The following is a 23491-nucleotide window of genomic DNA, read 5'->3' as shown; positions in this document are numbered from 1 at the left end:
TATCGGACTGGAGCCTCCGGTCGCTGCATATTTTTGATGAGTTGGCTTCCCCTCGCGCCGCGAGGTGAGAGAATGGAAGGGGGTGGCCGGAAGTTACCTTTGGACGGTGCGTGAGGAGCGACGACGTCGGTGTCGGTGGGCAAGGCTGCTTGGTCGGTGTGCCCGCGGAAGCAGTCGGTTGGGGACGGAACGCCGTGGGCTCGAAGATCCTAGTGTGGAGGGCCGGTGTCGTCCCGATGGCGGTCATCGTGTGGTCATTCAAGGGCTGAGAAGTGATTTCTTGGTCCTGACTTCGGATTGGAACGAAGAATTACGCAAATTTGGTCTATGAAGCGATCACAAGATTTCGAAAAAGGTGCACGTTGGCGGCGCGTATATCAATCTTGTGTGTGGTCTAAACTTTGTTTCGGTAATGCAGTCTCCAGTTGGAGAGCTGCTTGGGAGGAGAGCGTCAACATCGGCATTGTCATCTAATTAGCTGCTTTAAAGTAAATGCTTTGGATCGCAAGTGGGTCCAAGTGAGGTACGGAATCATTGCTACTTTTAGATCGTTGCTTCGGTGCCGAGACCACGCAGAATTGTGGAATTCCTAAAGACTGACCTTGCTCTCCTCTGTGAGGGTGATAATTATGACTGGTTTCCTTCCTGCGCGTGTTTGCGCCCTGCTGCTTCTATATCGGGTTCGGTTTAGCCTTGTTTGTGTTGTTCTCTGTTCCTGCGTCTCGCATGCAATTTGAGGAGCCTTCCAGTTGGTAATAGTGACAAAGGTGACAATTGATTCTTTTTTTTTTTTTTTGAGGTATTAGTTTTGTCTGGTACCTTGTGCACTAAATCTCCAAGTTACTTTCTTTAGTTATACGAAGCCAGCAAGCTTATGCGTCTTACCGGGACAAATCTTGCTGCACGTATTTTCAAGGGTTGTTCCAAGCATGCGTTTACATTGGAGAGGTCATCAGCAAACCGTTGGCGTCTGCCATCCATCTGTGTTTTCCATCCCATGTGACGGTTAAGTTTTTACGGCTTACGCCTAGTGACGTGATTTTTAGATATGTGTCGGCTTCAGTATCAGTAGTAACTTGGAGGTGATTGCCTTAGCCAGTTATCTTATTAACCTGCAGCAACTTTTCACACCTTTTGTGCCCGCAATGGCAGTGTGCAATCTGATTACTTGAGATTTTACTCGTTTTACTTAATAAATAGTTCTCTGCTCATCAGGATATCATTGTACATTTGTCATGTTTGCGACGTGTGGTGTTTTCCCGCCCATTGCTTAGAAAAGAAGTGTGGTGAGCAATGTATCAACCTGCGCTGGGAAATTTCTGATCTAGTCGTCTGGATCACAGTGCCTGATGTGTGGTGGTTTCATATCAAGCAGCTCTAATTGTTTTTGTTCCCTTTTAATGAACCCCTTTTTAGGTAAAACTCGATTATTTGGTCTTTTAGTCAAACACAATCAAGAAATGTTGTGTACAATTGCTGGAATATTATCTTGCTTCTCTTCTCGTCTCTGCTGTAAATATTTCAACAATAGTAACCAGTGGCACAAAAAATTTTAATAATTTTTGGAAACAGAAAAATATTTGTTGTAAATTTTAATTTCGTACTTCGTCTACCAATGAGTGACTTTTGAAGAGCTAAAAGCAAGTATTTGAATTAACATTGCACATTTTATTTGACCTCACTGAAACATATGATGAATTGTCAATCGTTTATCTGTAATTGTTTGAAGTAATTTTATTTAAATTAACATCTTAGTACGGAAATGTGCTGTTGGCCTTATGAATGAAATTATTTTGCTGGCAAGGGTTAACAGAACTCTTGATACGAATGGTGTTCAACCTTTATTTGTCCTGTTCCTTACACTCCCAGGTAACCTTACACCAGTAGTGCGTAGCAGTCTAGACACGGAAAGGAAGGCGGAGATAAAGGGAAGCCGAAGTCTCACTTGCTCGCAGTCGTCGTGGAGTGCCCGGTAGTCGAGGTGCTCGAATTGGCTGGGACCGCTAACCGTGACAAGGAGAAGAGGGTGGAGCAGCCGTAAGGCTGCTAGAAACCTGGCCACGTCGCCAAGTGCTGCAAGGAAGACGTGGCGTGAATGATGTGCGTGCAAGTGCACAACACACGAACCTGAAGGAAGACACGTGGCGCCGCGCCGATGTGTGTCAACTACGATGGCGCACACAAGGCGAAATTTCGCGGTTGCAGCTACATAATGAGATGGAGCCCCGAAAAGAAGAAAAGTGAAGACCCGCCCGCAAGACCACCAGTTATAATGAGGGGGCTACCGGTGTCCCTCCCACCGCGAGAAGATGTGGCTGGCAGTGCCGCTGCGAAGATAAGGCCGTCGAGAATGGTAGCATGCGCCCAATGCTGCCTACTTTCATCGATGACACAATGGCCACCATCAAAGCCGCCATGGCAGCAGAAAAAACTGCATTGAAGGGAGAAGTAGAAGCTGTCCTAATCAAGCTACAGCAGCTGCGAGTGGAGCTGAGACCATCCACGCGTCGGTAGTGTGGGACCGCTGCTCAGCCAGCTACCCTCGTTCCTTCAGGACAGCGCCTGTCTTCATCTCCTCAATCTCTACCCGTTCACCTATCCCAAATAAACCTACGCTCCCGTTTCCCCATCATCCCAATCCTTCTATCTCTGAGCAGCAAGAGACGCTGCTTAGATTCCTCTCCATTGAATCCGCCATGCTGATCGACGCCAAGGCCCTCTTCATCCCGGCGCAGTGACAACACATCGTTGGCGTTGCGGAGGAGACTCTCCGAATACAGCAGATGATTCACCGCAACGCCAACCATCAGGAAGAGGCGACCACCACAATGGACGAACCTTCCAAGCAGCTGCTCATCGCCACTTGTTTCGTTTTTACTATGATTTCAGATCAACAAAAGGTAACTCAACCAGAGAGGCCACAAGTAGCAACACCGACAGCATTCCTAGGAACAGCACACAAGTGCACCATCTGAGCCGGCCGAGGTGGCCGAGCGGTTCTAGCCGCTACAGTCTGGAACCGCGCGATCGCTACAGTCTCAGGTTAGAATACTGCCTCGGGCATGGATTTGTGTGATGTCCTTAGGTCAGTTAGGTTTAAGAAGTTCTACGTTCTAGGGGACTGATGACCTCAGAAGCTAAGTCCCATAGCGCTCAGAACCATTTGAAGCATATGAACCACCATCTGAGGTTGAGGGCATTCCTGGCATTAAAGTGACCTGTGACCGGACGAGCAGACTCAGACTGCACCGGATGAAGATAATGAGTCACATGGTCGAAGTGTAATGTATGAATGATGTTGATATCTGGCAGAATACCCGACCCCTCAAGATCTTAACAGATCGCCGGAGAAGTCCTCAGAACTACGCTCACTGAATCGTTCGCAGCGAGTGAAGTGTGATCTGGGTGAAGAACTAAGGGAATTAGGAGCACAAGGCGTATGTGATTACAAGTTGGAGGCATTACAGGATGTGCTTATTGGCTTCGAAAATAGCAACTATAAGCAGGAAGCAGTTTTATCGTCCATTAGGCAATATACTGTGACAGTTAATGGGGAAGTTGAAACTCCGAGCGTTTGGTTAACGGAGGGGTTTCGTACTACACAAGATGATACACGAAGTTCAGAGTCCATTCATACGCAGTTCTGTAGAAACGAAAGGAAAGGTGGTGGATCTATAGGGCAAGAAACGAGCATTCAGAGTTTTGTGAGTCTGTTTTTGGGAGAAATAAGGAACAAGGCAAGAGCCATGGCAAAAAGTTGACCGAGCTTACTGCATATAAACAAAAGCGCATCAGGTAATGTCGCGAAATGGCTGAATAACTTACCAACAAAACAGAGGAAATTAGCGTGGAAAAGTTGTTACACACACTTAGAATTCAGATGCGGGAAGAAGTCACGACTGAACGACAGGCTTTGTTTTCAAGGGTGTAGGACAGTATTGAAACAATGGAAGCAGACCAAATGAAGTTATGTGAACAGGTTAAAGCACACTAAGAAACAGTGCCACAGATGTTAGAACTTGTACATGACCGACGAACATGGGAGAATAAGCATTGGGAGGTAGAAAATACACCGATCAGCCAGGATATTATGACCACCAAAATACTATCGATATAAATCCGCCGACGCGCTAGCAGCGAGATGTAGTGAGGAATAACTGCTAGTCAGAGGCACGCACAGTGCATGGCGGAATTAACATCAGAGATGGGCAGAGTGCAAGTGAGTCAACACACAGCGCACCTAACACTCCTAACTATGGCCCTCTGCAGCCGACAACCCATGCATGTGCCAATGTCTGGGGAAAATTCATGTGGGCATCCATGGGTCCACTGCTGTTTGTCTATGGTACCATGAAGGCCAAGGAGTATCAAACACTGGTTGCAGACCATATGAGAGTGATTTTATCTCACGCCACCCGCATTCTTCAACATGAGACAGCGGCATGTCACAAGGCGAGAAGCGTGATGGAGCGTACAAGGCACACAGTGGCGAGTTCCAATTCATGTGCTGGCCCCCAGCTCGCCAGATCTGTACCCGATCGAATACGTCTGGGATGTGATTGAGTGTGGTGTCACAGCTCATCTCACACCTCCCCGGAATTTATTGGAATTATGTGAGTTGTGTGTGCAGATGTGGTGCAAGCTCCCTTCGGCAACCTATCAAGGCCTCATTGGTTCCATGCCACGATGCATCGCCGCTGTTATCCATGTCACATATGGCATGTCTATTCGGTTGGTGATCATAATTTTCTGACTGATAGTTGTATGTCGTCCTGTTGTTTCCTTTGGAACCAACTTTCACCTGGCGCTTTTTTACTCTCACTACACGAACTAGCCGTTTCTCTTGAGTAAAAGGTCTTGTTACATTGCAATGTCCACAACAGCTAAAAATTTTTTTAATGCAGTATGGAATGACCAACTCTTGGGAAATAATATTTTGCACACGGATTTCTGGGGGACTGGGTATTTTAGTACACCGAGAAGTATATATATATATATATATATATATATATATATATATATATATATATATATATATATATATATCTTACGACCATACACTTGAGCCTCTTTGACAATTGTATCTTTCTTATCTGTTTATAATTAACATAATCACTTTTCCAGTTACAACACATATCTCAAAGCTTTTTCTTCTGTTCTTTTAAAGCTATAAAGAAACTGTAACAGACAGTAATAGGTCACAACTTTATTAATTAACGATGGTCTCTTTTCCTTTGACTTTTGACTAATCGTAATTGAGAAAGTTTTCAATTATAATTGGCCATTACCTTATGTTTAAATTGCTGATTAGAACAAAATAGGAAAATTGGGTAAAAACAAAGTGTTTATACAAATACTTTTAAATTAATTGCGTAAACATTATGAATTGTACCTCTCCTTTCGAGAAAATACTGTTTCACATGTAAAAAGTGTTTACGACTAAAAGTGCCTGCACATGTTATACGTATTTTGCCTGCTCAAATCTCTTAAGACAGGAGGGAATTTTAGTAATGTATATACTGCAATCACCAATAAAGTATAATCACAAATAGCTTGAAAAAATCAACTAATACAGAGAAGCACGTTAAAATTTTACAGTCATGCAACAGGGAGTGTGTAAAATAAAACCTTCTAAATGAAACAAAATTATAATTCACGAAATTGTCATTGTTTATTTAAATACAACAATCGTTTCTCCGCACTATTCAGATTCTCTCCACAGTCTCTGTATCTTGTGCTCTGATGGCAATGGGATGTATAGAACATGTGTCGTTCGTGCTAATAAACGAGTTATATATTTACTACATAGCAGAATATTGTTTTTTAGTGTGTACACATTGTAGCTAAGATTCCAACAGTAAAATAAGACAAAAAAAGGAAAGTATGCATAGCTCCTCTATTGGCGAAATATATTCAAAAATTCTAAATTAAGTGATGATTATAGATATATACGTGTGTATATGTGTATATATATATTATAGCTCAAATAACATTTGGTGAACTTACCATCCAAGACACTCTTTTGTGATGTAACCACACGTTTTCGTCTTTGTACGTGTGTTAATCGTAATATCCCCGTTTGGTTTCCATAAACTCATTACTTCCTCAGAGAGCTTCTTCCGTATTAGTGCGTTTTAATGCCAGTAAAGCTGCTGAAATTCACTTGAGATGATGCCAACGACAACTGATGACCATTAGGTTTAACTGAGGAACTTCCATTAACTAATCACTTATATCCACCCGATTACAATCGATGGAGTTAGCTCCATCGACCTCCCTTCTCCTCAACATAGGAGCCTTGAATTACGGGAGCTCCCATTTAACACAGGTGCATAACCACTTATCAGACAACGAAACCCCTCTTAAGACGAAAAACACCTGTCAGCTGTTTTCTTAGAAAACTAAGTACTTTCTTTAGCTGTATATTGGGCCCAAATGTATTAAAAGTAGTCGATCTGTAGGAAGGAACCTATACACGCAGAGCAGCCAACCATATGACTTTCAGAAGACGAAATGGGTGCTCCTGTTCATTTATTTGATGAAATACTGCGTCTATAAAGGAGCAAATGTACATCACATTATGACAGTAAGTGACTGGGAATCATCACTTATGTAACTATGTCACCGGTCACGACACAAAACTCTCTGGTACCATTACTCTCAGGCAGGTACCTAAGAGGTGAAATACGTGTGTGTTTTTACTGTCTGACAGACCATTTTCAATAGCAGAAAAATCATAAAGACAATAAAAGTTTTCTAAATAAAATATTGTTGACTTTTATTTCTCTTAGGGTTCAGATGGAATCATAATACCAATCTGCAATGGGTCTTTCGAACATAAAAAACGAGTAGAGTATATTATAAATAGCACAGCATCACGAAGCATTTTTTAAACAAGCAGTGGAGTACAACTGGCATAATCAGTTTTAGATGAAGAATGTATAAAAAGTGACGACGCCATCCAGAGTACATCCAAGTAAATGCAGACGTAATGCATTTATTGTGGTGTTGGAAAACATTTAAATACAGTCAGAGAAAAAATCCAGCAAGATGAAAACACTACGGCCTGTTATTACATGTGAATTTTCCAGTTCAGTTCTGCAGCAAGTCCACAAACGTTCAAGAATCTGACGACTTGACCTTGTTTGCACCGTGGTTACGTAATAAGAAATATACTGAGAGAAAAAAAATCGCAACACCAAAATTAATTTAATGTATCGAATGAAATTTTGGAATTAAATTTTTGTGGGTGACATATTCAAGTGATTAACAGACCCGCCAGGATAGCCGAGAGCGCTAACGCGCTGCTTCCTGGAGTCAGGTAGGCGCGCCAGCCCCGGATCGAATCCGCCCAGCGGATTAAGGACGACGCCGGTGTGCCTGCCAGTCTGGATGTGTTTGTTGGGCTGTTTTTCACATCCTACTAGGTGTATACTGGGCTGGTCCCCACGTCCCGCCCCGGTTACACGACTCGCAGACATTTGAAACACATTCACACTATTTCACGATTTGCACTAGACGCAGACAGCTGGGGTACACTACTTCCTTCACAGGGGCTATGGGGTGGTGGCAAGAAGGGCATCCGGCCCTCCCTTAAAAATTCACCTTGCCAAATCCGTACTTAACCCTGCCCATCGTAGGCACAATGCGGGATAAAGGCAGTAGCAAAAGAAAGAAAGATAGGAAAAAGAATATTCAAGTGATTAACAATGCAAGACCACAGGTTAATATAAACGCCAGATAAGCCATTGAAAATGCGAAATGTTGGTATACTAATAACCTGCGTAATCACCAGAACATTGAATGTAAGCAAGCATACATTAATACATTAATACAGAGTGTTATACAGCTGCCATATGTCCGTTTCTGCGTTGGAGTTCCATGCCTGTTTCATTTTTTCAGGCAACACAGGGACATTTAATGCCGGATTTGGATGACACTGGAGTTCTCCGATGATGTCTAATTTGTGCAGGACTGAAGACATATCTTATGCTCGAGCAGGCCAGAGCAACACTCGACACTGCAGAATATCTTGAGTAACAACAGTGGTTTGTGGGCGACCGTTGTCCTGTTGGAAAACACCCCGTGGAATACTGTTTATGAACGGCTGCACAACACGTCGAATCACCAGACTGACGAAACAATTTGCAGTCAGGATGCGTGGGATAACCACGTTAGTGCTCCTGCTGTCATACGAAATAGCACCGTAAACCATAATTCCAGGTGTAGGTGCAGTTTGTCTTGCAGACCTTCATCTGGATAACCGACACATGGCTACAATTAATAAAATATTCTGGGCTATTTTGCCGCGCTGTGGTCTAAAGGATTTCACTTCAAAACACGACAAGGTTACGGCTGAAGAAATCAGCATTGAGGCTGTGAGAGTACAAGGCCTCCAAAAAGTAATTTAGCTGTGGGTGAGAGGAATGCCTTAAAACGCATGAATGAGGACGATAGTGGTATCATTCTCACAACTGACAAGGGAAATGCAACGGTTGTTTTGAATGCGACCGACTATCATAGTAAGATTAACGATTTATTAGATCCACAGACATATAGGAAACTAAAGACCCCACTGACAAAGTTGTTAGAACTGCTACGCGGTTGATAAAGAAGTCCTCTGTCGAACAGAGCATTAAGAAGTCTGTTCATTTCAGATGCGCTCGCACCAATAATTTATGGATTGCCGAAGGTGCGCAAAGAACATTTTCCTCTAAGTTCTATTGTGAGTGCTATTGGTTCTCCCATACACTCGATTGCCAAGTTCTTGACAACGTTATTACCAACGTATGTGACCGGATCAGATTCGTATATCAAGAATTCGGCACGTTTTATCGGTAAATTAAATGGCATAGTGGTACAGCCGGAGGACATATTACTTAGCTTGGATGTGGTGTCGCTATTTGCAATGGTTCCTCTCAATAAAGTATTGCAACAGCTAAATCGGACTTTTCCTCCCGACGTTGCGGACTTGTTTAAATATTGCCCCACAACCACGTATTTCAAATGGAACGAAGAGTTCTATGAACAGACGGGTGATGTCGCTCTGGGGAGCACCTTAAGATCGGTTATAGCGAACTTCTTTATGGAAAAATTCGAGGGCAAGGCAACAAGAAACCGAAAATCTGGTTCCGTTACTTGGATGACACGTTTATTTTGTGACGACATGGCAGGGAGGAACTGGATCGTTTTCACAAACATCTGAACGGGATCAATCCAAAGATTCAGTTTCCGAAGGAGGAGGAGGCAGGAGGAAGATTAAATTTTCTTGATGTGTTAGTTTTGAAGATAGAATATGGTAGCTTGGGCCACACAGTTTACCGAATACCTACGCACACACACCGTTATCTACAGTGGGATTCGAACCAACATCCACAGCGAAAGCGAGGCTTCATAGAAACGTAGGACGGATAGGGCCAAGATAAATCTGTGAACCAGAGCTGCTTGACGCAGAATTAAAACATCTCACGACTGCGTTGCTCAAGAAGACATTCTTTTGCTGAGGTGAAAAGAGCGTTAAGATCACTGCTTGTAAATCGTTGTGATGCTCAAGCGCCAGTTAAACGGGAAGTTTCCCTGCCATTCATTAAGGAAGTGACTGACGGCACAGGAAAAATCTTGAGGAAGCGAAACATCGCGGTAATTTACACACCCACATGGAAGATACAAGACCATCTAAAATCAGCCACGGATGCTCGCCAACCGCTGGAAAAATCTGGAACTTATAGATTCCTTGTAGTTGTGGGTCCTACAAAAAGAAATGTCAAAAAGCGACTCTAAGAGAACAAGGGCAATTGCTGAAGAGGGGAGACTGACATATCAGCTATTGCGGAATATGCTTTACAGCCAGCAGACCACCACATTGATTTTGACCGGACTCAAGTACTGGCAGCCACAAACGGATACTAAGAAATTCTATACAGAGAGGCCATAGAGATTGTGATGCACCCAAGGAATTTGAATAGGAAGGAGGAGGGCGTGAAATTGAATGAAATTTGGATTCCGATGCTGAAGAAGATGAGTACCAATCTTCCACCATGGAATGATAGTAACAGTTATATAGGATGTGCGGTTGGGAAGGCGGTGGGCGTTATGAAATGAATAGCAGAGAATTTAGACAAAGGCCATTTATTGGCGAAAGCACGTTAAAAAGGGGTCACATGGGCCTAGGGAGGTGAGGGGGAGCCAGAGCGTAGAGTTTGGCGAAACGTAGTTCGCGAAGCTAACGAAAGTTGTTGTCTGCCAAAACTATGTCCACAGCGCCGCAGCACCTGTATACTGCTACAGGGCGCACGTCCAAGAGAGCGGGAAGGCAAGAGCACAAGAGAGCGGGCCCGGCGACGGGCGGCCGGGTATATTCGACGCACAACGCGGCTTCCTCCGCCCTGATTGGTCGGGTCCGAGAAAGCCGCGGGGGCGGCAACTTTCCAGAGCGTTGCCTGTTAAGCGACGCCTGGGGCGGCGTTACCTCGTAAGCACATGAGGGAGGCTTGTGATCAAGGTGCTGACTTCCTGTTACTAGACCGTGAGACGAAAGAATCTACAGGCAGCTAATACTGAAGGCCGTGGCTTGGCCGTAATGGAAAAATGAAGTTACCGTTTGAAAGCTCAAATAATAATGTAAAATCCCCTACTGTCTGGTTCATCCTTTACACAGTCGACAAAGACCATTTGTGCTAACGTATTCAAACATGTGACGTCACGCCACTTGGTGGAAGGTCGCAGAAGCGGAATTTTGCTGTGGCCAGTAGCGATCCAGGGTGTGAATCGGACATTCAACTAATTCGATTCTCCTTGAAAATGTCCACCGCAGATGGGGACGTAACGTCGGATTTCGAAGTGAAACACCTTTGACCACGCCATAATAGCTCTGAATATTTTATTAACTGTGACAATTCCAGCAGTTAAAGTTTACATTTTGTAACACACAGCCATCACAGGCACCGTGCCAGTATCAGCTGTCATCAGACAAAATAGAAGTCGCAAACGGAGCTGGTTTTCGGTCAGTGGAATGCACGCTATAGTGCTACTGGCTCAGAACTGTCCTTGAAGTAACTGATATGTAATAGCCTGTTGTGTCACTGTGGTGCAAAGTGAAGCTCATATTACTACTGTAGATACAGTACTATGCGCCAGAGTCATTCCCCGAACATGTGTTCGGTCCTTCCTCTAGGTAGTGTCGCGTGGCCGTTCGGAGCCCGGTCTTCTTGCAACCGTGGCGAACACTGCCAGAAATCATGCACAGTAGCTACATTCCATTCAGGTCTTCCCGCAATATCGAACAAGGAACATCCCGGCTCTCATAGCCCTATTACACCATCTCATTCAAACTCAATGAAGTGGTGTCTAGTCTTATTTAAATGGCGTGAAACTCTAATAAACATCGTCTGTCATAACTAGAAACACGCCCACCAAATTTCGATGATGTTGCAAAACTCGTTGTGGGTGCTGAGATTTTTTTCCGTCAGTGTAGAAAATTGTGTCTGTAATCGCCAACATAAAAACGAACGTTAGAAAAAAAATCGCCTGAACCATTTTCTTCATAACTGATTGCAATACATTTTGAAATTTCCTTTTTTTGTTAACGTTAATTCACAGAGATATCTACAGTATTATCCACATTTCGCGTCTGAAAGCGGGAGGAGTGGTTAGAGTCGAGATCATAATAGGCTGCATTAAAGTCATTTAATGAAGTTTAGAGGAAAGACACGGTTGTTCATGGGACCGTCTCGGCAATCGCCTGATTTTTTTTCTGCTGGTGATGATCCACATATTTTAAATACGCACCACCTGCATGTAGATCGTGAGTTCCGCTCACTGGTATTCAGAGTCAACAAAGTAGACGTGTCTGATGAATAGACATGGATGTTGATGAACTGATATCGACTCGGTTACTGAGCCTTCGTCTTAGAATTTCTATAATTGTTTGAGTAATGTTAATATGATTCAAGGAACCATAACTGGTCTCATGCATTGCTTAATCCTTGGCACCAGCATATGCCGACATGATGAATGAATCACGTGTTGATTCACTGGAGCCAGTGAGTGCTTTGTCTGTGACGCAACTTCCCCTTCCACATGAAAAGGCACAGGTCATCCTTAGATTACAACTCTAAAGCTGCTCTGGTCCCAGAGATGGATTGAAGAAAGTCTCAGTCTTGCTGAGCCAGGCGAATCGACGCTGGAACGAGCTACTGCTGCAGCCCGCTCGGTTGCCACATCAGGCCAAAAACTACTAAAAATGTATACTATTCTCCCGAGGAAGGTAGCCCATTTTGTAGTGATTCAACAGGAACTCCAAGGTATAACTGCAATCAGTCACTTAATCTGTGTTGTTTTCCTGTAATTTTCATGCAGGCAATGAAACCGCTCTTTTTTTTAAATGTATGCCGACGGTATCAGTGTTGTTTGCTTTAGGGTTCTAAAAATCCTGTTGTTTGGCACTCATACTAAAAAAAACACCCTTATATTCTTTAATCTTTACTAGTGTACATTGTCGGAAGGCCTGACTTACCAAATAGATAAGTGAAAACTAGTTTCCGTGAAATTAAAAGCGAGGGCAGTAATATAAAGAGTACAATGGAAATCCCACTGTTTGATGCGAATTTGCGTGTTGTCTCCTCAAGGCACAGATACAAAGTGATGGTCAGTGTTCTCTCCGGGTATTGTTTAGTGTCTTTTGTGTAGATAAAAAAGTATACTTACAAAAGTGGAACTTCTTTCTGTAATCAACCTAACTGTGTCTTCATACAGCAACTTCTGAAGAAGCAGCAACCTGTGATGCTACGCCATGCCGAAATTTTAAGGCAAACCTCACCTTGCAGGTGAAGCACTGTGCATGAAAGAGGGCTCTTTCCCACGTAGGATTGGGTGTTAACCGAAATTGCCACATTGAAGATAACTGGTAAGATATTACTGTCAACAAGTATTGAGTCAAAAGAAATCAGCAAAATCCATACACAATTACTTGGGGAACATAATTGTCTTACCATCTTGTCTTGGTCGCCTTGGGAACCAACGTAAAATTAAATGTCATATTTAAGCACTTGGTAATTTATAACGTTTCTTTTAGTCCCACGGGATAGCCGTGCGGTGTGAGGTGACATGTCACAGCTCGTGCGGCTCTTCCCGGCGGAGGTCCTTCGAGTCCTCCCTCGGGCTTGGGTGTGTGTCTTGTCCTTAGCGTCAGTTAGTTTAAGTTAGAATAAATAATGCGTAAGCCTAGATACCGATGACCTCAGCGGTTTGGACCCACAGTCCTTACCACAAATTTCCAAAATTCACTTCTTTTACTTGTTTTCACTAGTGTTTTAAGCAAAAACGTTAAATGGCCCTTCCCCATCAGAGAGACATTATGGTTTATCCATTCAAGTCTGTTCATCTCTACGTAACTAGTGCAAAATTCATCCAGTTGAAACTAACTACAGAAAAGCCTTGGCTACGTCTATAATTTATAGACCTCTTACTTCGTTACCCAATTACCTTCTCCTTAATGCCTCAGGATGCGATCGATCAATCTACCCTTTCTTTTGGTCAAACTATCCCATAAAGCTCATTTCTCCCCAGTTCGACGCTGTATCTCTTCATTATTTATCCGGTCTACCAGTCTAATCTTCAGCATTCTTTTTCAAGATCTCTTCTCATTTCTATTCTCTCTTTGTCTGTTCTGCTTATAATCTACATTTAACTCCCGTATAAAAGGCTAAACTATTGTCATATACTTTCATGATAAAATCTTCCTTCGCTTCACTTTACACTCTTTGCCAACAAGTGCTCTTTTTTTTTTTTTTTTTTTTTTTTTTTTTTGTAAGAGCCTGTACAGTGTCCTATTACCGCGTCGCAGTTTCGTTTATAATAGCATAATTCTTCCAGCACAACAACTCCGGCAGACACATTTATTTGAATTCCAATTGGGATAGAAGGTTAAAGTCAACTCATCCAATCTTGCGTCGTTTGATACTATGAACGCCAGGCGGAGGTCTTCGGGATAGAGTCGGATATGGTCCCAGTTCCGCTGAAAAACGTAAGAGCGGCCATATGCTGTAAACAGTTACCTTTATTTAGAACACAACCTTTCCTTTCATTTTACAAAATGTCATATACACTACGTGCTTTCTTTATTTGCGAGAATCTCTTCTTGCTACTGTCAGCTACATTTGATGTACTTTTTCGTTCTATTATCTATAGGTTTGTCGCTGACGATATTAGACTTCGTCTACTACTTTTATTGTTTAATTTTTTAATGTAATTCCCTCTTCAGTACCCGATTTAATTTGGAAGCAACTCACAAATTGTTAGCATGTCTTCAAGCTGACTGCAGTTACCTGTACAATAGCTGATGTAATTAGCAAGTGACCTCATAAAATGCTGGCATGTATTCACTGGTGATTGTAGTCGCGCTCTGTTTCCCAGAGAGCGCAAATGACGAAATGTTCTCACGATGGATGCATGGATAGATACAATACCAAAGACTTCCTGTTTTTGTTATTATTCGGTCGACCATGCTATTCGAAATACTTGCAGGAGGTTGAAGGCCCCTCAGAAAGGTGAATACAGTCGCGGAGAGTGCATATACAACCAGATCGCCTAAGTTTTCAAGGCAGAAAACAAATACTGATTTTCCTTTCTTTTTCTACCCGAACAGCTATATTTTTTTAGTTCCACTTTAACTGCGGTATATTTCAGACCCACAAGGTTCCATCTTGAGGCACAAAGCGCACGAATCGGTGCACAGTACATATTCCCGCATTATATGCCTAAAGATGGAACCTTGTAGCTTCGAAAACTGTTGCAATTGTAGTGGAAATAAACAGTGCTGTTTGGGTAAGGAAATGAAAGAAATAAGTAGTATTTACATTTTGCCATGAAAGTGTTAGCTGCTGACGTTCCCACCTCTTCCATTACAACGAAAACTAAAAGAAAAAAAAAGTATTTCAAGGTCATAAGTCTATCCCCGCCGCCTGACAGGCAACCCAATGAGCAAACAGCTATGCCACGGACTGGTGATGTTGATATAATGCCGCCAATGAAGTAAGTTCATTAAGACAGTCAATCCCAACTTATTCATATCTCATGGAAAATTAACGTGATTGCCAGTGGTACTTGTGGCACCAAATATGTCTCCCTACTGCTGCTGTTCCCATATACGGTGTGAGAATCTCTTTAGTTTGAAAATGATATGAGGAAAAAGACAGTCCTGGAAACATTCTCAGTTTTTGTAATGCGTTATTGCGACTACTCTTCATGAAGTCGGAGATCCGAAATTGAATAGCAGTATAGTTCATTCGCCACGATAGGCGAATAAAATCACAGAGAAGGAAATGATTTCATTCATATATTTCATTTAATAGGTTGCTTTTCCATCCAGCTCTGCAGTATCATATCACTGGTGCTTCACTGGTATCCCATAGTTGCGCAACTGTAATTCGTACAGTTTATGTCTATAAGATCCTGATGTAAGAGAAAAACGAAATTTTAACTTCTTTTACTCTTTGAATAACTTCACGGCTCATATAACCTCAGAAGGATCAATCTACAGTACGACTGACGGTTCATTACGCGATTTCTTTTCCGTCGTAGTCGAGTATGTCCTCCAGTGGTTGCGCTACTTCAGTAGGAGAAAACAGTATAATAAAGAATTTTGTGTTAGCAGAAGAGCCAACACCGTGTTATGAGTGGAGGCCGAATTACACGCGTTTTAGCTCACGCAGGCTGGCGTGAGGAGGGAAGAACTATACTGACGTGAGGTCTGGAACATGACAAGGAATGAGAATTCAGAAAGCCGACGTAATTAGTTTGATACTTAACTTTAATCCATTAATGATGAACGTCGCTCTTGACGGTATATGATTCACAATATTGTCTGTTCAGAATACATTCTTGAAGTAATTATAGTAACTGAATGTGGCGCCTTGCTAGGTCGTAGCAAACGGCGTAGCTGAAGGCTATGCTAAACTGTCGTCTCTGCTAATGAGAACGTTTGTAGACAGTGAATCATCGCTAGCAAAGTCGGCTATACAACTGGGGCGAGTGCTAGGGAGTCTCTCTAGACTAGACCTGCCGTGTGGCGGCGCTCGGTCTGCAATCACTGGTAGTGGCGACACGCGGGTCCGACGTATACTAACGGACCGCGGCCGATTTAAAGGTGTGGTGTCTGGCGGTGACACCACAATGAAAGACATATTTGAAGCGACAAAGGTAAGGCAAGTGCATAAAATCACAGGTAATGCTTGCAGTAGTGCAACCAAACAACGAGAGAAGAGATAAAAGAAGGAGGAGGTTAAGATGAGAGACCAACAGCATACGTTACTTAGATCTGCTTCTATACTCTGCAAACCACTTTACAGTGTGCTGCGGACTTTGTTGTTCAATTCGCGAATGGTGCGTGGAAGAAAGTACTGTCAATAAACTACTCTGATTTTCTTGTCGTGATTCTTTCCACAAGTGATACGTGCCCCCTCCCCCCTCCCTCCCCTACCCACCTCACCATCATGGATCTTGACAAGGTGTTGTTGCTTGTGTATCTCAACGATACAGATTGCTGTACCGCAGATGCAACCTCAACGGAGGGGTGACTGTGCAGATATCAGACTAACTTATCGTTCCTCATAGGAACAGCAGGTTTTTCAGTAGTTGCGGGGGTATAGTCTAGACGTTTTATTGGTTTGCCCTTGCAACATTAGCTACCATGACCTGACTGCACTGGTGCTCCAAACCGCTGAAAGCAAGGCAAAACTCCCACCACTGATTTTCCCGAGGGCATGTAGTTCTACAGTATGGTTAAATGACGATAGCATCCCCTGGGGTAAAATATTTGGGAGATGACGTAGTCCCCCATATAGATCTCCAGATGGGGACTACTGAGTAGGATGTAATCGTTAGGTTGGTTGGTTTGATGGTTGATTTGGTGGGAGGGGACCAAACAGGGGCTCATCGGTCCCATCGGATAAGGGAAGGATAGGAATGGAAATCAGTCGTACCCTTTCAAAGGAACCACCGCCGCATTTGCCTGAAGCGTTTTATGGAAATCACGGAAAACCTAAATCAGGATGGCCGGATGTGGATTTGAACCATCGTCCTTCCGAATGCGAGTCCAGTGTGCTAACCACTGCACCACCTCGCTCGGTCATAATTAAAAATCTGGTATTCCACGGATCGATAAATTTAATGTTAGGGCCCCTAGGGGGTCGTTTGGGGTAAGAGACCAAACAGCGAGGTCATCGGTGTCATCGGATTAGGGAAGGACGGGGAAGGAAGTTGGCCATGTCCTTTCAAAGGAACCATCCCAGCATTTGCCTGGAGCGATTTAGGTAAACCACGGAAAACCTAAGTCAGAGTAGCCGGACGCGGGATTGAACCGACGTCCTCCCGAATGCGAGTCCAGTGCGCTAACCACTTTGCCACTCGCTAGGGCCCCTAATCGCATAGGCAAGACAGAGGATTTATAAGAGGAAAGGGGTTGGGGAAAGTTCATTAAGTGGGAATTAGTGAATTTTGATAGCAGAAGAACAGGACTTCTGCACAAATGAATGATAACAAAATCAAATACGGGTAATTCTAGAGAAGGTCCGGTACTGAGTAAGAAATGAAGAACGTGGATAAACTTCTATCAACAGCATAGTGAATGGATAATCATAGTCAAGGTAGAGACAAAGCCCACATTCAACACAGCAGCACGCGTTTTTATGCGAACTAGCACAGCTGGTGATGAATAAAGTGAAAAACTCATAGAGAAGAGAGGCACCTGTGTGAATATCGAGAGCTAAGATGGCAAGCCGGTGCTAAGCAAAGACGGAAAGCTAAAACGTGGAAGGAATATATAGAATGGCTACATAAATGAGCAGACGATGATACAGAAACAAATGAAATTAATAAGGGTGGTCATTGCGAGAAGAATTTTGACAGAGCACTCAAAGACATACATTAAAAAAGGCCCGTGGACTAATCGAAATTCCTTCAGAATTATTGAGATACTGGGGAGAGGCAGCAAAGACAAACTACTCCATCTGGTGAATAAGATATATGAGACAGACGAAATACCCTCGGACTTCGAAAAGACTGCAGTAATTCTAAATTCAAGGAAGGTAGGAGCTGACTTGAAATTTATGTTACCGAATTATGAACTGCAAAATACCGACACGGTTTATTTACCGAAAACTGGAAAAAATTGTGGAAGTCCACTTTCTGAAAGATCAGTTTGGGTTCCCGAAAAATTTTGGAACATGTTAAGCAATACTGACGTTTTAGAAAATTTCCTTCACATCTGTTGATTTCATCTCGTAAACTGTATGAATTAGACAGAAGAGTTTCGAAATAAAGACGAGACGGTGAAAGGATAACATGATATCACATGCGTGAAGATGAACTATAAGTTTGGAGAGGTTAAAAATAAAAGTGTGAAACTTAAAATACATTGGTAAGACACTATTATTTGCAGCAAAATGAGCAGGAAGTCGAGAGAGACATAGTTTAAGCCTTTATACCTGAGAATAATATCTTAGAAGCCCCAAAGCACACCAAAAGAGAGGAGCGGTTGTGGAGAAGCGGATGACGAGAAATGCAGCCAGTCTGACGAACTGATAAATTATCTGAGCTGAGAAACTTCAGCAGAAGTCGATGATATGCTTTCTCCGCTACTAAAATCTGTGGGTCTTGAGGAAACTTGAAATCTGATTTGATGTCAATATCCGTGAAATAAGACAGCTAAATTTTGCTAGAAAAGTAATATTATTACGTTACCGAAGAAGGACAAAGTAATGAAGGAACTATCGCTGTATCCATCTTACGTCTCACTACTGTAAAACGTTGACCACTACAGTAAAAAAAGTGAAAGTGCTATACTAATATGGGGTTTAGCATTCGAAAATTTAAAAGTACTAGGTAAATAGTCTTGAAGAAACAGTATAGAAGAAATAGGAGTCTTAGTGATCTTTGGAAACACACAGATATCTGGTGGAACCCTGAAGCTAATGGAGATAATGTACAGATACAGATGAAAATAAAAAATTTACACAAAAACCTAAGGAAAGTAATAAAAGTAATATAGTACACGTTGCTTAGACGGGAGAAAACCAGAGTTTCAGAATTGTGTTGTTCATTTTGTAGTCGAATGTCAATAAGTAACATGGAAGTAACTTCAAACCGTAAGTAAACGTTCAAGAACAACAGTCGCCGATACTAAGGTCCACAGGCGACTAGTTCGTGAGTAGAAAGGTAAAGAATATATTATCTAAAGGGTGATGAATGATATATCTGCATACAAGGGGCAGTTTTAAAGTCTTATTTATCATCTTGAGACAAGAAGTTACGATCATGACATTTTGAGATTATGTTAGTCATCTCTGCAGATTCACCATTCAGCACGACACTCTCTTTCAAAGCAGGTCAATTGGTGGAGGCCTTGATGGTAGATGCCATCAAAAATATTAGGAAATGTTTCACCTCGAAAATCTCCTCGGCGTCATTCAGGAAATGCCTGCCTCGCAGTGGTTTCTTCATCCGTGGACTGTGTCCTGTGGAGTACGAGCTGGGACGTTGTCGTTGAGCAAAAACACTCCCTTGGACAACTTCCGCCAACGCTTCGTCTTGATGGCATCCTGCAATGCATCACAAGATCTTGGTAGTACGCTCCTGTGCATAATGTGTTAGCACCATACCACGGCTGTCCCAAGAAGTACTCAGCGTCACATTGTCTATTGGAGTTGGGTCATCGCCTATTTTAGCGTTGAATCCACATGTTTCCACTGCTTGGTTTGCTCCTTTGACATGGCATCATATTGATATACACCCATCAAAAAAAGTTTTGCATCACCCTCGTTCCCAGAACTCCTGAAGATAGACGTTCACTTTGGATATTGTGTGACACACACAGTCCCTTTGACTGTTCAGAGATGTCACTAAACCCGCCCAAAGATATAAACAACCATACACGAGCAACGCCTTTTAGACGGAGGGAGTCCGACAGCCGATGAGTTCCAGTCATTCAACCAGGAAGGAGGTACACGGCTCGTGTTGTCTGTAGTTCAACTATGCCTAGACGGTCAATACCGCGGTCCGATTGCGTCCGCATTGTTACTTTGTGCCAGGAGGGGCTCTCAACAACGGAAGTGTCCAGGCGTCTCGGAGTGAACAAAAGCGATGTTGTTCGGGCATGAAAGAGATACAGAGAGAAGGGAACTGTCGATGAGATGCCTCGCTCAGGCCGCCCAAGCGCTACTACTGCAGTGGATGAGCGCTACCTCAGGATTATGGCTCAGAGGAACCCTGGCAGCAACGCCACCATGTTGAATAATGCTTTTCATGCAGCCACGGGACGTCATGTTATGACTCAAACTGTGCTCAATAGGCTGCGTGATGCGCAACTTCACTCCCGACGTCCATGGCGACGTCCGTCTTTGCAACCACGACACCATGAAGCGTGGTACACATAGGCCTAACAACATGCTGAATCGACAGCTCAGGATAGGCATCACGTTCTCTTCACCGATGAGTGTCGCATATATCTTCAACCAGACAATCGTGGAGACGTGCTTGGAGACAACCCGGTCGGGTTGAACGCCTTAGACACACTGCCCAGCGAGTGCAGCAAGGTGGAGGTCCCTGCTGTTTTGGGGTGGCATAATGTAGGACCGATGTAAGCCACTGTTGGTCATGAAAGGCACCGTAAACGCTGTACGATACGTAAATGCCATCGTCCAACCGATAGCGCATCTGTATCGACAGCATACTGGCGAGGCATTAGTCTTCATGGACGACAATTCGTGCCCCTATCTTGCACATCTTGTGAATGATTTCCTTCTAGAGGTACCGGTGTGTACAGAAATCTGGACCACCACCTCTGAAGATCTCGCTGTATGGTGGTACAACATGCAATGTGTGGTTTTCATGAGCCATGAAAAGGTCGGAAATGATCTTTATGTTGATCTGTATTCAAATTTTCTGTACAGGTTCCGGAACTCTCGGAACCGATGTCATCCAAAACTTTTTTTGATGTGTGTACCTGGGATCTTTATCATGGTAACTAGGCTGCTAATGAAGTCACGTGGTTTGGTCCAGTACAGTGGTCCCCTGCTGTCGCGGTTCGGCAGGTTTTTCGAATCGGTGTGAGAGTAATGGAAGCCAGCGGGCGGTCACTGCTGTTCTGAACAAAATGTCATCTAAGATGCTGAGCTCTGATCCATGACTTATTTATATTTTTTCCACTATCGACTCGATTATGACACGGCGGTCTCCGAACAACAGGCCCTCTGCTTCTGTTGCGGTCCCTGTTGCTTTAAAGAGAGGTGCTCTTCCGCTTCGTTCTTCGTCATTCAGATTTTTTTGACAACGCTGCAAGCGTCCGAGCCTCCCGAACCACTGTACCATTATGATGGACCATATGTGCCGTACCCACCAACTCAGTACGAACTGTCTCAGTGTTGCTCGTCTTCTAATGCAGAAAACCGATTACTACAAAATTCTCCACTTTATCAGAGGGCTTCGTCATCTTCTCATAGGTCCTCTACGGTACTGTCGCCCCGGCATATCGGTGTGTACCAAGAGTGGAGTCGTGTAGCTGCAAACAAAGAAAAAATTGGTACGTCCTTTACTTCCGAGATGATTTTTAAACCTTTATGGCTACCCCTCGTACTTTTTTTGTGATCAGTCTTCTGACTCATTTGAGGCAGCCCACCACGAATTCCTCTCCTGTGCCAACCTCTTCATCTCAGGGTAGCACTTGTAACCTACCTCCTCAATTATTTGCTTGATGTATTCCTATCTCTGTCTTCCTCTACTTCCTCTACAGTTTTTGCCCTCTACAGCGCCCTCTAGTACCATGGAAGTCATTCCCTCATGTCTTAACAGATGTCCTATAATCCCGTCCCATCTCCTAGTCACTGTTTTCCACATATTCCTTTCCTCTCTGATTCTGTGCAGCACCTCCTCATTCATTATCTTATAAGTCCACCAACTTTCAACATCGGTCTGTAGCACCGCATCTCAAATGCTTCGATTCTATTCTGTTCCAGTTTTCCTAACATACGAAGTTGTGCTCGAGACGTACATTCTCAGAAATTTCTTCCTGACATTAAGGCCGGTATTTGATATTAGTAGACTTCTCTTTGCCAGGAATGCCCTTCTTGCTATTGCTAGTCTGCGTTTGGTATCCTCCTTCTAGCGTCAGTCATTGGTTATTTTACTGCCTCACTTAAGAAAAATAAAAGATCGAAAAAAAGCAAAGAAGGGTTGTGATAAAGAGTATGACTATAAATGTTTATAAAGTGGAAAAGAACAAAGAATATGTACAAATTCTTCTATTTCTAACACTGTACAAGACAGCAGCAGCTAAGAATGTAGATCGATACTTTTTAGCACAGTCACTGAAAGACTTCTTTGTCAGAATTAGCCTGCTGTTATTGGATACCAACGTAAAACTAAGAAATCAATTTCTGAAACTAAAGTCTGGAATGACAGGAAGTGCAAAATGGCCAAACAGGGATGGCTGGAGGACAAATGTAAGTATGTAGAGGCGTCTATCACTAGGGGTAAGACAGATACTGCCTACAGGAAAATTAAGGAGACCTTTGGAGAAAGGAGATCCATTTGCACGAATATCAAGAGCTCAGATGGAAACCCAGTTATAAGTAAAGAAGGGAAAGCAGAAGCGTGGAAGGAGTATATAGAGGGTCTATAAAGGGCGATGTTCTTGAGGACAATATTATGGAAATGGAAGAGGAGGTAGATGAAGATGAAATTGGAGATATGATACTGGAACAAGTGAGGCAAAACTGACCCTACGACTTATCTTGCCCGCATCTCGTGGTCGTGCGGTAGCGTTCTCGCTTCCTACGCCCGGGTTCCCGGGTTCGATTCCCGGCGGGGTCAGGAATTTTCTCTGCCTCGTGATGGCTGGGTGTTGTGTGATGTCCTTAGGTTAGTTAGGTTTAAGTTGTTCTAAGTTCTAGGGGACTGATGACCATAGATGTTAAGTCCCATAGTGCTCAGAGCCATTTGAACCATTTGAACGACTTATCTTAGAAAATAGATTGTAGACTTAGAGAAAGCTTTTGACAATGTTGACTGGAATACTCTCTTTCAAATTCTGAAGGTGGCAGGGGTGAAATACATGGAGCGAAAGGCTATTTACAATTTGTACAGAAACCAGATGGCAGTCATAAGAGTCGAGGGGCATGAAAGGGTAGCAGTGGTTGGGAAGGGAGTGAGACAGAGTTTTAGCCTATCCTCCATGTTATTCAATCTGAATATTGAGCAAGCAGTAAAGGAAACAAAAGAAAAATTCGCAGTAGGAATTAAAATGCATGGAGAAGAAAAAGAAATTGAGGTTCGCCGATGACATTGTAATACTGTGAGAGACAGCAGGGGACCTGGAAGAGCAGCTGAACGGAATCGACAGTTTCTTGAAAGGAGGATATAAGATGAACATCAACAAAAGCAAAACGAGGATAATGGAATGTAGTCGAATTAAATCGGGTGATGCTGAGGGATTTAGATT

Source organism: Schistocerca piceifrons, chromosome 4 (genome assembly GCF_021461385.2).
Source record: "Schistocerca piceifrons isolate TAMUIC-IGC-003096 chromosome 4, iqSchPice1.1, whole genome shotgun sequence".
In the NCBI taxonomy this organism is placed as follows: domain Eukaryota; kingdom Metazoa; phylum Arthropoda; class Insecta; order Orthoptera; family Acrididae; genus Schistocerca; species Schistocerca piceifrons.
The sequence above is the reverse complement of the archived record's forward strand: the minus strand, read 5'-3'. Positions refer to the sequence as shown.